Source organism: Cebus imitator, unplaced genomic scaffold (assembly GCF_001604975.1).
Source record: "Cebus imitator isolate Cc_AM_T3 unplaced genomic scaffold, Cebus_imitator-1.0 Scaffold82, whole genome shotgun sequence".
Classification (NCBI taxonomy): domain Eukaryota; kingdom Metazoa; phylum Chordata; class Mammalia; order Primates; family Cebidae; genus Cebus; species Cebus imitator.
In genome coordinates this window covers 9,973,866-9,988,897 of record NW_016107397.1, presented here as the reverse complement: position 1 = coordinate 9,988,897, position 15,032 = coordinate 9,973,866, and the positions used below count along the sequence as shown (strand labels likewise).

Genomic DNA, 15,032 nt, shown 5'->3' with positions numbered 1-15,032 from the left:
TCCTTCAGGGACACTACAGTTACCAACCACTCTGATGGCCTTGAAGAAAGTAACTTTAATTATCAGTAACCATTCGTACATTATTTGTAACCAAAAGCGTGGGGTCCGAGCCATCTATGGCAGGCTTTGTTGGAGGGCCTTTTCCACACTTCCTGGTGTAGTCCAGAGACAGCCTCATGCCCTTAAGAGCCCTCCTCTCAGCTTCATCCAGCACACACACAAACCCGAGGGACCTGCTTTCCCCAGCTCCACAGAGGCAAGAGGGAAGGAATTATTTATATAAAAGGCTGCTTATCTGACTGAAGACGGATAGCAGTAAGGGCAAAAGTATGTTCTGACACTCCAACTTCTACTGCAGCCCCAATTCAGAACTTTATGATGGCCTGCAGGAAGAGTGCTTGGGGAAGGTAACAGGAACAGACGGTGTAAGGTAGAAGAAACGAGAACCCTAAAGAATTAGATGATCATTCTTTGGTCTTTCAAGCATGCTAATAATAACCCTCTGCAGATTTAGCAAAATAAAACTGTTTTGGAAGAGGCCAGTCATTACTTAAAAGAATTAGAACAATTCGTTCAATAAGCACTTAGGAAGAGTCTGTTACAAGCTGGAATACAGGAAAAAAAATGCAATCCTCAACGTCAAAGGATCTTGCATTCCAGTTGGCTAGGCAAACAAAACTAACCAAAAACAATTAAAAATTAAAAAAGCATGTTGTAGACACAATAAAGCACAAACTACACATTAGTATCTATAAAACCCAATGCAAATGAGTAATCTTAATGGAATAAAGAACATGCTGTAAAATTACATAGAGAAAGAAAGAAGCAGAGTCTAAGACTCTTTTTCCTGTAAAAATAATTTGCATTCTAAGACATACAGATAAGAGTAATAAAAACAAATCCCCTTTACAGAGAAATGCTCATCACATGTTAGTATCATTACCATACGCCACCACCACCATTTTTTTGTTCACATTCAAAACATGGTTCCTAAAAGACTGTTCATTCCTTTTTCAGTTTAACATATCACACCCATGTCCACCTGTCTCAAAAATGGTATTTTCAACATCAGCACTTTCAAACATTTCCAGGATCTGACAGCTTCCCAGCATCTCCACTCCTAACATGCTGGTCCCATAGATCACTGCCAGCCTCTCACCGTCCCCACGTCCACCTGGTCTCCCTCAGCAGGCGATGGTCCGAGCCACCCTGTGAATGTCCAAATCAGATCCTGCCACTCCTCTGCAGAAATCCTCAGGGACAAAGAGCCCCCCATACACAGTCAAGGCCCAAGTGGTCTGCACCAGCCTCTGCCCGTTCGGAGGGGTCTCCTCCCTCACTTTACAGCCACCACACTGGCTCCTCTGGGTCTGCCGAGGCCTTTGCACTTGGGGTGCTCTCCCCGATACCTCTGCAGGTGACTTCCTGCCACCCCTGACGCGGACACATTCTCATCCTGCTTTCTCCTGCCCCCAGCACTTGTTGCCTTCTAATATTTCCTAAGACGTGCCTGTTTACCCTATGGATGTTTCCCACACTAGAATGTAAGCTCTGTGCAGCAAGGATTTGTTTCTAATAATGTATCCTGGGCACCTGACACAGAGAAGGTGCTCAATAAATATAATTGATTAACTGACTTATTAAAAGCTGTGTAGTGTCTGTCACACATCACAATTCAATCAGTTATCCCCGACAGTTGACAATTGGGTCATTCCAGAATTTTAACAATGCAAACCAAACTGCAGTAAAAATCCCTGCTGCTCAAAGTGTGGCTAAGGACCGACAGCGGCATGGCCATCACCTAGGAGCTTACAGACTGGCAGCACTGCAGGCCCTATCCCAGGCATGATGAATAAAACCTGCATTTTAACAGGACAGCAAGTCCAAGAAGCACTTTCCGACGAAGGACAAGCAAGAAGGCCCCTCTCCCTCAGGCCCTGTGAGGGTGAGGTCTGCACCTGCGGATGGACAGACACCTGGTTTGCCTCCTCCTAGACCTCGTCCTGGGCAGTACCCAAGACTTCATGACCATCTCTAAACATCAGATTGCCCCCAGAAGAGAGGTCATGACAATCTACACCCTAAATCTAGTTACCCAACAGGAAACAAACAGCACACTCAAATTAGGAACTATTCACAAAGGTGTGGGGGAAGCACAAGAAACAGAGGGGAGAGGGATGGGGGGGAAGGGGGGAGGGGAGGGGGATACTGAACCTTACTCTCTTCCCTCCCTCCCTCCAAGCTCTTGCTAGAACTCCCCACTGGCCAACCAGATGCCAGAAAGCAAAACAGGTGCTGCTACAATCTACACAGGTCAGCCCCAAGGCCAGAAGCAGGGAGAGGGGGTGGAAAGGGGCGGAGAGAAGCTCTCCAGCATGTGCGCCTCCAGCAGTATATGAAGATGCTTTCTCTCTTCCCAAAAGGGGTGTGTTTTCATTTGACAGGATAATATTAAGACGCCATGTAGAAAATGTAAACTAGGGAAGGGCGTGCTGGAGAAAGGGTGCTGTCTTAGAAAGGAGAAGAAGTGCGTTTGTGCCAGCATACAGCTGCTGTGGTCGTTTCTGGCTGGAAGGTATTTGAGCTGACGGGAGGTTGAGGGCTGCTATAATTTTGTAAACAGGAAAGCAGCCTTACGAAAAATGCCTGAGAAAGCGTGTGTTGGCGTTTGTGTCCAGGACACTGAAGGAAGAAGTATGCAGGGCAGAGAAGCCAGGGAAATGGCTGTGGTGGGACTGCAGACACAAAGCAATTGCGGCAGTTAAAAAGAACAAGTCTTTAGAGCACGTTCGTTGCAATGTTCATCCTGACATTCCCACCACCCAGGTGACAATAAGCATATAAAAAGATGTTCCACACCATATATCACGAGGGCACTGCTAATTAAAACAATGAGATGCCATTCCTCACCTCCTGGAGTGGCTAAAATCCAAAACAGACAATGCCACATGGTAGCAAGGACGTGAAGCAACAGGAACTCTCATTCCCTGCTCTGGGAATGAAACTCCGAAGACAGTTGGGCAGTTTATTATAACACTAAACATACTCAGGCTGGGCACAGTGGCTCATGCCTGTAATCCTAGTACTTTGGGAGGCTGAGGCGGGCGGACGACTTAAGGTCAGGAGTTCGAAACCAGCCTGGCCAACATGGTGAAACCTCATTTCTATTAAAAATACAAAAAATTAGCCAGGTGTGGTGTGGTGAACACCTGTAATCCCAGCTACTCAGGAGGCTGACACAGGAGAATCGCTTGAACCCGGGAGGCAGAGGTTGCAGTAAGCTGAGATTGCGCCATTGCACTCCAGCCTGGGCAACAGAGTAAGACTCTGTCTCAAAAAAACAAAATAATAAACAAACATACTAGTACCATAGGGTTCTGCAATTAACTGCATTTCAAATGAGTTGAAAACATGTCTACACAAAAGCCTGCACACAGGTGTTTACCACAGCTTTACTTATAATTGCCAAAACTTAGAAGCCACCAAAATATCCTTCAGCAGGTAAACAGATAAACAAAGTATAGTATATCCAGACAAAGGTATACAACTCCATAATGAAAAGAAATAAACTAGCATGCCATGAAAAGACACAGAGATCTTGAAAATGTATTGCTAAGTGAAAGAAGCCAGTGTGAAAAGGCTACACATTGCCTGATTTCAACTCTAGGGCATTCTGGAAAAGGAAAAACGATGGATATAGCAAATGCTCAGTGGTTGTCAGGGGTTGAGGAGAGACAGGGAAGGAGCGATGAACTGGTAGAACATGGGGATTTTTAGGGGTAGTGAAACTATTTTGAATGATGCCATAATTAAAATTAGAGACATTTGTCAAAACTCATAGAACTCTATGACACAACGAGTAAACCCTAATGCAAACTATGGACTTTAGTTAATAATATATTAATATTCACTCACAATTTTCAGAAGTGTACCACACTAATACAAGATGCACTCATATGGGAAAGCAGGTGTGGAGGAGATGGAGTATGTGAGAAATCTGTATTTTCTGCTCAGTTTTTCTGTAAACCTAAAATTACTCTAAATGATAAAGTATATGAATTTAAAATAAATGAAAGAAGACAGACACAAAAGATCACATAAGATTCGGTTTATATGAAATATTCAGAATAGGTAAATCCATAGAGACAAAAAGCATATGAGTGGCTGCCGGGGACTGAGAGGGGGAGGTAATGGGGAGTGACTGCTTCCGTGTCCAGATCTCCTTCTGGGGTGATGGGACGGTTTTGGAACTTGTTAGATGTGGTGATGTGGTGGGTGAACAACACAGTGCATGTACTAAATGCTACTGAATGTACACTTCGAAATCATTAATGTTGTGGTATGTGAATTTTACCTCGATTATTTAAAAAAGCAGAGTGAAAACAAAAAGGTCATATTAATGAAACTTCCACTGGTCAGGTGAAGCCTGTAACATCTCATAGGAATTCAAACACTGTGGGCCAGACTGATGGCACCTAAACTGAGGGAATAACAACCAAACCGACTGCCGTGAGGGAACCACAGGGGCTTCTGCATAACCAGGAGGGAACAATGGGGCTGGGCTGGCCGGTCAGCAGTGCAGAGGAGAGAAGAGGACTCCCGACTGCAGTGACACCAGGACTAGACTTAGAACAGGGCAGATGGTAGGATCAATGTCAAAACTACTCAGAAAAAGGAGTTATAATGAAGGAAACAACCTATTTATTATAAAAAATACCAAAGACAATAAATATCCATGTATATCTATCATGAGGTATTGCTAATTAACTACAAAAACATCGGGCACATTTTTGTAGAAGACTCAAGATTGAAATCTTTTAACCTACTTCAAAAACACCTATGTTTAAAACACTCTCCCTACCCCCAATATTTTTTGTTTGCTTGGGTTTTTTTTTTTTTTGAGATGGAGTCTTGCTCTGTTGCCCAGGCTGGAGTGCAGTGACGTGATCTCGACTCACTCGAACCTCTGCCTCCTGGGTTCAAGTGATTCTCCTGCCTCAGCCTCCTGAGTAGCTGGGACTACAGGCACCCGCCACATGCCCAGCTAATTTTTGTAATTTTAGTAGAGACAGGGTTTCACCATGTTAGTCAGGCTGCTCTCGAACTCCTGATCTGGTGATCCCCCCACCTCAGCCTCTTAAAGTACTAGGATTCCAGGCATGAGCCACCTCACCCGGCCTGTTAATTTTTTCAATTAATGAAAGACTAGATAGGGCATCTAACTTTGCGAGAAGAGTTCTACTTTGCTCGATAACAGGAAAGAACTCAGGCAAGTTGGTGGCTCTTTTCCTGAAGTTACCAAAAATGAAGAAACAAGACAAGTTTCCAATTAAAAAAGAAAATGCCGAAGATATTGTGGTCTCCTTGGCAGATAGTTACACATTCTAAAAATATTCAAGATTACAAAAATGCTAAAGCAAGATTCAAACCAGAAATTCAGTTAAAACACCTGCAATTCAAAATGAAAACTTCCTGAAAACTGCAGAGGAATTCATCCAGGGAGAAAAGGCTTTAAATAATCACTAGTGGACTGCTAAATTATATTCCTAAGGATTTGTGCTATAATATCACTATCACCAATGCAGTTTCTAAACTAATGTTTGCTGAAGAAAATATATTTATTTTTATTTTTTTAGAGAAAGGGTGTCACTGTCGCCCAGGCTGGAGTGTAGTGGCACGATCATAGCTTACTGTAATCTTGAACTGCTGCAAACAATCCTCCTGCCTCAGCTTCCCAAACTGCTGAGATTACAGGTGTGAGCCTTCACATCCAGCCAGTGTTGTAATATGGTACAGGGAGGCAGCTGGAGAAAGATCAAAGCGTTGCCTACCAAGCTGGTTGTAGGTGCCTGCCCCCAAGTCTTCTAGCTCACATTACCCGAATGTGCTACATTCAACACCAGGAAAACAAACAAAAGGATTCCTGCTCTAGGGACTTCAGTTTAGCAGATGGCCAAAGAAATTAACTTCCCTCTACTCCAAAGGAGTCTTCTTTAGTGGATACACCCACAGGAAAATGGCCCGCTTGACCAGGCATGGTGGCTCATGCCTGTAATCCGAGCATTTTGGGAGGCTGAGGTGGGTGGGTTACTTGAGCTCAGGAGTTTGAGACCAGCCTGGGCAACATGGCAAAATCTACAAAAATCTTAATTTTTCTCTACAAAAAGTTTTTAAAAGTTAGCCAGATGTGGTGGTGTGTCTGTAGTCCCAACTACTTGGGAGGCTGAGGTGAGAGGATGGCTTGGACCCAGGAAGTGGAGGTTGCAGTGAGCCAAGATCACATCACTGCACTCTAGCCTGGGCAAGAGAGCCAGATCCTGTCTCAAAAAAAAAAAAATAAAGAAAAAAGAAAATGGTCTACTCATTATATTAAGTACAAAGGGCTTACCACAGTGAGAGCAAAGAGGCTACTTGTACAAGAGGCCCTTTGCAGCCATCGGCCCTGACAAACAGGTCCCTGCCCCAAGCAGTTTAAAATCAGGGAGTGGAGAGGAGAAAGTCTTAGAATTGGGAAATATTCCACCTTTATTCCCTCTGCGGGGATAGATAAGAAACACAAAGTCTTCTTTGAACACTGACGTTTAGGTACATGTGTTTTGGGCAAATGCCTGAAGGAGTCCAGTGTCTCTCTAACTCCCAACTCTACAGTAGTGGAGGGCTTGGGGGGATGCTGACAGTGGGCAGGATTCATACACGTCCCCAGGCATCATTGTTAATTACTATTCCTTTCCTTCCTGTCTCCCAGGTACTTAGGAGATCTGTGGCGATGCTATCTGAGTTTTCCATTTATCTCATCAACTCTGCCATTTCCCTCTGCATCTCCTCTTAATGCTTTCTCATATCCTGGAGCTCTTGTTTTATATAATCTACATGCTTATTATTCTTATACAACATAAAGCACTCTTGGGCAGGCTACTTCTCTGTCATAGTTTCCCTTCTTTTCCTGTTTTTCATCTGTCTTTTGGTGCTATTTTTCCTCCCACCCTCTTTTCTTTTGGGACACAGTGCTTCGGAGCTGCCATGTCGTCCCTTTCCCGGGTCCCCGTGCTAGCCCTCCACCAGCCTGTTCTCAGACGAGCTTGAGGCCAATTTTCCCTGATTCTATTTCTACCTTCTTTGTCTTCTTGGACCAAAGCTCGAGTTTGACAGATGGACGCTGCTTTCAATCCTTGTCTGAGGAAAGGAAGGTGATGACAGCTGGGAACTTGGTCTGGGGCTAGAGGATTTTCTCCTGCTAGCTAGTAAGTGCCCTGACCTCCAACGGACTCCCACCTCGAGCTGTGGTCAGCAGAGCTCCGGATGCCTCCACACTTCCTGCCTCCACCAAGGGCCCTTTTGAGTGTCCTCCCGGAACTTTTTCCTGGGCTTCTATTCCCAACTCTGGGTCTGTTTCTCTATAGATAGGAAGGTATCAGAATGTTTAGGGCTGCAACAGCTCTTTCTTTCCTCCACACCACTTTTACGGGCTGGGGCTGAGGTCAGGAAATGCACTACACATCCTAGAATCTTCTTTTTGCCTCGGCTGCTGTGTTCATGCTCATACAAGTCACAGTGTTTCTTCCTGTTCTCCCAAGTCTAGAATCTATTTGGAAATCAAAACAGGAGTCAGGTGGATAGAAATGAAAATACTGGCCTTCTGACTTAAGAGTTTGGTTTTGGGTTTGCAGCCAAGAAGGCTCCTGACCACTGCCATAGTGGGACAAACGCAAGGGAGGTGGCCCCTACAGCTCTGGCAGGAGGAAGGTATGCTCCCTGTGCGCAGGGCAGCTTCTAAAGATGGAGGGAATCTACAGGGCTTGAGCCCTGCCTGCTTACTACCTTCTCCAAAACCGATCAGTCAAGCAAGTCACTCCTTCCCCAAGCAAAGGGGGATAAGGGATGGCAGGAGAAGGCAAGAGAATCATGGTAGCCGAGATCTCTCTGCAAGGAAACATGAGGCTAGGAAAGTGAGAATCCCTCCCATCAGAGTTATCCCACCCTGACTTTGCAGGCTTACTCGGAGGATCAAAGACATAACAGATAAGGTGTTTCAAAAACACAAGCCAGGCGAGATATGGCAGTGTGCACCTGTGTCCTAGCTACCTAGGAGGCTGAGGTCGGAAGATCACTTGAGCCTAGGAGGTCCAGGCTGCAGTGAGCTGTGATTGCGCCACAGCAATTTAGCCTAAGTGACAGAGCAAGATGCTGTCTAAAAAAATAAAAAAATTAAAAAAAAATTTAAAAACCCAATAAAACAAAAACCAAAAGCTCCCAATGCTCGGAGAAAGTATCACTCTTTTCAGGTTGACAGTCTTCTCATCTCCTCAGCTTCCACAGTGCCTAGCATGTAAACACCCACTTAATAGGCATTTGTTGACTTGGTGTCCCAAGATGATTACTTTTAATGAGACATCTACTTTAACTAGTACATTCCGGTAGTCCTGGCATGTTTAAAAACAGTCTCACTGTGTTACAGTCATACCAAATAAGTACTGATAAGAAGGTAAATGACCAGTTCTCTGTTTCTCAATTGTGACCAGCGCATCTCCTATGGAGTTTCGTCTCCTGTTCCACATCACTCGATACTTTTAACAGAGTTTTCGATCTGTATCTAATCAAGTCATCAGAACCTTAGGGAAAAATTTCCTCTCCCCACCCTAAAACTAAAATTATGGAACTTCATTTTCTTAAAAAAACACAAGTGGTCACAAAAGTATAAAGAGTTATTAGTCAACTCATGTGCATGAAGAATTGTAGATATAAAACTGAGTATGAGTGGAAAACACAGATGAAAAGTCCTGTTAACAAGTATTATACAAATAAACATCTAAACCAGCTATTCCCTCTTACTTGTGATGGAAACCGGAAGGCGGGTGAGACTAAGTAATGACTCCCTTCCTTCCCTGGTTATCTCAAGGGTTTGGCTTGGAATACTGTGTATCTTGTCTACAAAGACGTAAAAAATGTTACCTTGAAAATGAATGTAATTTGCATCCCATGGAGTTGTCAGTGACTGCCGGTATCTCACCTCGATTGAGCATCGAACTGCTTTGTTACAAATTCCTCCACAGCCTGAATCACTGATTTTGGCCCCAGGAAACGGCTATACTAGTCCAGATGGATGTCTTCATATTATCTTATAGACAGTCGAATGGCCTCTTCCACTAGACAAGGGCTTCCCTGTCCTCCAAGTGACTTTCCCAGTGATGTCCCAGCTCACGCCCTGTCCTCCTGTTTGTTGTGTTTCCCGTCCCCAGAGAAGCCAACTAGGAATCAGCCCCACAAGGCCAGGATTGTGTCTCTTCTACTCACTACTATACACACAGCACAGCACAAAGCCTAGCTTTGAACGAAGAGCAGGTCCTCTTGTGGACCTCGCATCTAGCCTGGCCTTTCCCAGGTGCGACCAGGGAACCCCCACTGATTGCCCCAAACAGGAACTCTAGGGCTGTGAGGAGTCCATACCATGCACTGTCACTGGAATGCTCCACCACGGTGACAGGAGAATTAACACAGATTCTTTGGGTCTCAGTGTGCCTTGGGCTTAGTTTCTGCTCAGCTCAGGTCAAGTGGCGATTTGATTACAAGGGCCTGGTGCACTACCACCAGCGAATACCCACTAAGGCTGCTGGTTCTCTGCTGCCAGGGTCTGATGTAACAGGACCATGTGCCAAAGTTGGTGCTGTGGATTTCAGACTAGACAGGAAAAAAGAGGCTGACGTTCAGAGAGAGTTGCCATCTATGTGACCTCTGCTTCTTTAAGCAAGCAGGGATCAGGGATGTTTTCTTTCCCTTGACATCCAGAGTGGCCAGATGTGCTGCTCTCCAGCACCTTTCTTTCTGCTTGCAAGCACTCCCAAGGGTAACCATTGCTGCTTCTCTGTCCTCCGGATGCTGCATTTCCAAACCTGAAGTTCCAAACGCATTTGGCCAACTGAACCAACTAGAAGCATGCGCTTCTCTAATGGATATGCTAACACAGGACACAAGTCATGTTTGCCATTCTGCAAAGCCTGGACACACCTGAACACTTATGCTAACATAGAGAAAGACCAACCCATCACATCATCAGCAACTAATATTCTTACTCAGCTTTTAGGATTAAAAGGCAAGCCGGTGGTGCTGAGCAGCTGCTCTGCTGAGCCCACTTGAAGCTTCCATTTCTTTTAAGAACAAACCAACCATAATAGTTACAGCATGAAATGAACCGGCCTGTCCTTACGGGATGGCTCTGTCCTTCAGGTGATGCAAGTTAAGCCTTAGGTCCATTACACAACATCAGCGTCTTTGGTTTGAACCTCACCCTATAATTACATCTCTAGATAAGCCCGAAGTTTAAATCTTCAGTTCCATTTAAAACCAATACAATCCATGAACCCACTCTCAACTGAGTAAGAACAGAAAATAATTATGAGCTGTCAACAGAACACTATCTCGCATCAAGCACAGCTAGACTCCAAATCTCTCATGACAGATGACTGAAGGTCAAACCCTGCTCCCCCAATTGCTTTGGTTAAAATGATCAACAAGTAAACTTGAAAGCCGGGGGACAAGACCAATCATTCATGTGCTCTGAATCCCCTAAAATGGTCAGAGGGGTCTCTCTGGATTTATTTAGCTGATGAAAAAATATGTTTTTGCATTTGTTTTTTGGTATTACAAAAGGACCAACCCCGTATGTTCAACTGTAAGGTAAACTTGTTAAATGTAATTTAAATAAAAATCCAACTGTGCTTCCAGATCCAAAAAGCAAACATATGCTTCCAGCATCACGCAAACCCACTATGGCATCAAGCCCAAAGAGGTGCTTCTGAACCCCTGAAACAGAGATTCAAAGGCCAGAACAGCAGTGGAAGCTTCTTCAAAGTTGCATATACCTTGGCAAAAAGTACATGTGATACAGCAAACAATTCTTTCAAAAAAAAATTTAATTTCCAAAATTTTTACATAATCTTAGATATTCTACAATAACAGTTGTTAATCTGCAGTCCACGGGCCACTAGTAGGCCCACTCTTGGGATTTAGGATATCCAAAAAACCTCCCTGAAACTATATGCAGATATATGAATTTTGTGGGGAGAAGGCCCACAGCCTTCAGCTAGCGTGCTATGACTGCAGTCCAAAGCAAGCCACCACATTATAACCACTCCTGTGGACTAGAGTTCCAGCTAGCTCCTGATTTTTTTAATATCTCTACCAATAGAATGTTCTGTCTTAGCTGATAAACGCGGAGGCATTAAGATGGTTCTCATTTGTGTATTCTTCTCCACTTGCTGAAATCCTACTGAGCCTTCAAAAGCCAGCTCTAATCACAATTCGACAAGGATTTTTCAGATACCTCAGCCAGAACTCATCTTCCCTACTGCCCTACTGCATCACCTCTCTACCTCCACAGTGGCATTTAACACGGTATCCATTCACGTGGTATGTTAAAGTCACTTGTGCCACTGTCTCCCCAGCTTGAGAGTGTGAGTGGAGAATAGGGACTATGCAGTACTCACTGAATATCCCTTCTGCACCAGCGTCTAGAACAATGCCTTGGATATTTTGTTGAACTTGATCTTTTTGTTTCAGTGGCAATGAGACTACCCATTCTAATCATCTAATTCTTTGAAAAGTTTCTAAACTCAGCAAAATAGTCCCGCACCACGTAATGTTTTGGTAAAATAGGAACCGCATATACGATGGTGGTCTCATAAGATTGTAACGCCTGGTTTTTACTGCACATTTTATATGTTTTATGGGCCATGTGCTACAATGGTCCTGTCTGGTAGAGGACTTTTGGCCTCGTTCCCCAGCCATGTGGAAAGGGCCTAATTCCCGAAAAGGAAGGCCCTTCCTCCCCCACAGGGAGGGTCCCTTATCTCACTCTATCCTGGCCGGACCCAAGACCAGCAACCTTCCCCCCCAGCGGCCCACTGAACCAATCACCATCCGCCCCACCAGCTCTCCCATAACCTCCCGTCCCACAAGCTCCCGCCCGGCAGGCTTCCTGCCCAGCAATCAACCTAGCCAATTACTACCTGCCAGGTCAGCTCTCCTACCGCCCCAGGCCCTCTGTCCCTATAAAGTCAACCGAACAAAGAAAGCGCGCGCGATTCTTCCCTTCCCGCTTGAGTCGCCCGGAGATCCCAATAAAGTCGGTACCGGTCACCATGCGTCCTGCCTCGAGTCTATTGAGTGCCTGCCTCCGTGGGTCGGGGTCCCACAGCCAGGGTCGCACAGGTCCATGGTATTCGGTACAGTAACATGCTGTACAGGTTTGCAGTCTGGGAGCAATAGGCTTAGGTGTACAGTCAGCTGTATTATCTAGGTTTGTGTAGGTCCACTCTAGGATGTTTGCATAAGGATCTCACCTAATGACAGGATTCTCCAACGTAACCCAGTCAATGCCTGACTATGCATTTACATATAAGGCAAGTCTACCATGGGGCTGCTTAAGGCTACACCAATGCTATTACGTGGATGGTTAGGACTTCTGGTCCATAAAACGAGGAACCTTCAGACAGCTAATAGTTTATTCACTCCTAACTGGATGTGAAATTTAGTAATTAAAATGTTCTTGGATTGATGCATTAGTGGTTCCATTCCCTGATGCATCATACATGCATCAGGGAATGGAACCACTGTGAGATAAATGTAAGCTGGCTTGATGCCTTCCATCAGCTGAGGCACACACCACCACCAGAGGCATTATTACACAGCTTCAGAAACACCAAGTACATAAACTTTAAGGACAGCCCAGTCAGGAAGTGAGGGGACATCATTTGTAGAATTAGAAAAATAAAAAGAATAAACTAGGCTGTTCACCACAGCCTCATTTGTGTCAGCCCAAGGTGGTTGCCTGTCCCTTTAATTGGCATGTACCAAGTCCTTCCAGGCGACATTTCCTCCCTGTGTCCCAGCTTTTAGGGATCACTGGACATAGGTCCAAGGGGAGGGAATGCAGAGACAGGGTTATATTAGCCGGGGAATTCTGGGCCGACAGGGAGCAAGAGCACGCTCAGGGGAAAAGTGCACCATTCCTTCATGCTGTACTCCAGTCCCAAGATGGCAGTCACCATGAAGATGGCGGCTGCAGAAGATGTCAATGTTACTTTTGAAGATCAACAAAAGAAAATAAGTTTGCACAGAACACAAGCAGAATCACAGAGCTGAAGGAAGAAATAGGGGTAAAAAAGAAACAACTCCAAAACTTAGAAGATGCTTATGATGATAGCATGTTTGCAGATGATGACTACTTAAAGATGCCTTATCAAATTGGTGATGTCTCCATTAGCCATTCTCAAGAATAAACACAGGAAATGTTAGAAGCAGCAAATAAAAATTTTCAAGAAGAAACTGACACCTTAGAATGCAAAGTGGATGCAATTCAGCGGGTGTTACCAGATTTGAAAGTTCAGTTGGATCAAAATTTGGGAGCAACATAAACCTTGAGGTTGATGAAAGTTAAACATTTTATAATACTTTAAGAAATTTGTTTAACAGACTTGAATATTGTTTAAGAAAAAAGAATAAACTAGAAAGTCTTGCTGGCTTTACTGGGAATCAAAGCAACTAGTAGATTCAAATCATAAACTACAGAGGATAATGTGAGGCAACGAAGTCACAGAAATCTTATGTTCAAATTCAGCCACAACAGTGATCAAGAGGGAAAAGCGCCAGACACTGAGGAAAAAGACCAGGATGATGGAGACTTCCATGAGGTAACAGCTCCACCCCTCCCAGGTCAGCCCCTCACAGCTGAAAAAAAAGCTCTGAATGTAACACAACGATCAAGGGTAGAAAGAAGGTGGAAAGAAGGCAGGCTACCTAGCACTCTCAGGACTTGACAAATGACAAGGCAGTGAGTTCCCTGGGTGTCTTTATTGCCTCCTACCTATCTAGGCCGGGTGCTGCAGAAGCCTCCAAGCTGGAATGGCCACAAGCTACAAAGAAAAACAGCTCCAAGAAGAGGCTGTTCTTGGCCAAAGGACCCGGAAGAAGATGATCTTACAACAACAGACCTTTTTGGCAATGCCCACCCTATTCCAAATAACAAGAGAAGGCCAGGTGCGGTGGCTCACACCTGCAATCCCAGCACTCTGGGAGGCCAAGGTGGGTGGATTGCCTGAGGTCAGGAGTTCAAGACCAGCCTGGACAACACGGTGAGACCCTGTCTCTACCAAAAATACAAATATTAGCTGGGAGTGGTGGCACACGCCTGTAATCCCAGCTACTCAGCAGGCTGGGGCAGGAGAATTGCTTGAACCCGGGTAGCGGAGGTTGCAGTGAGCTGTGATTGCACCATAGCATTCCAGCCTGGGCAACAAAAGCAAAACTCCATCTCAAACAAACACAAGGGAAAATATCAGCAGAGAAACTGCATATACCACCCACTGAGGTTTCAGTGGGGTTGAAGGGGAAATTGTTCTTCCACCCCCTTCCTGCCCTCAAGGAACCAGGTGACATGCTCCAAGTGGCGCCTCTAGCAGTGCTGGCCGGGCCAAGCAGGGACCTCACATCCCATTCTCTGCCTGGAAGAAACAGGAATCTCATCTCCCATTCTCTGCCTGGAAGAAACAGGAATCTCATCTCCCATTCTCTGCCTGGAAGAAGCAGGACCTCGCCTTCCATGTTCTGCCTGGAAGCACCAGGGGGTGCTCGGTAGGGACCAGCAGGGAAGTGCGCTCCCACCACGAGGCAGAAAGAGGAGATGGGAGGATGGGAGGCTAGACTAATTGTCGCTTTGCTACCCCCTCCCATTCCCTAGAATCAGCAAGGCCCAGAGGGGTTGATGTTACAACCCCACGCAACAAGGCAACAGGGTATCAGGGACCCAGAGGTCATTAACAAGTGATCAGAGTCCCAGAAGGAGAAGAGAGGAGAGGGACTGAAACAGTCATTTAAGAAGTAATGGCTGAAAACTTCCCAAATTTGGTAAGAGACATAAATGTACAGATTCAGGAAGCTAAGCAAACCCCAAATATAATAAACTGAATGAAGCCTATGCCAAGACAAATCATAATTCAACTTCTGAAAACTAAGAACAAAGAACCTTCAAAGCAGCCAGA

General features: G+C 45.1%; 1 protein-coding gene and 1 pseudogene across 1 annotated transcript in view; one reads left to right on the top strand and one right to left on the bottom strand.

Moving 5' to 3' along the window:
- GNA12 (G protein subunit alpha 12) overlaps positions 1-15,032 on the bottom strand; it is a 119,643-nt gene that overhangs the window by 97,997 nt on the left and 6,614 nt on the right. The window lies entirely within an intron of this gene.
- Positions 12,685-13,878, top strand: LOC108308111 (annotated as a pseudogene).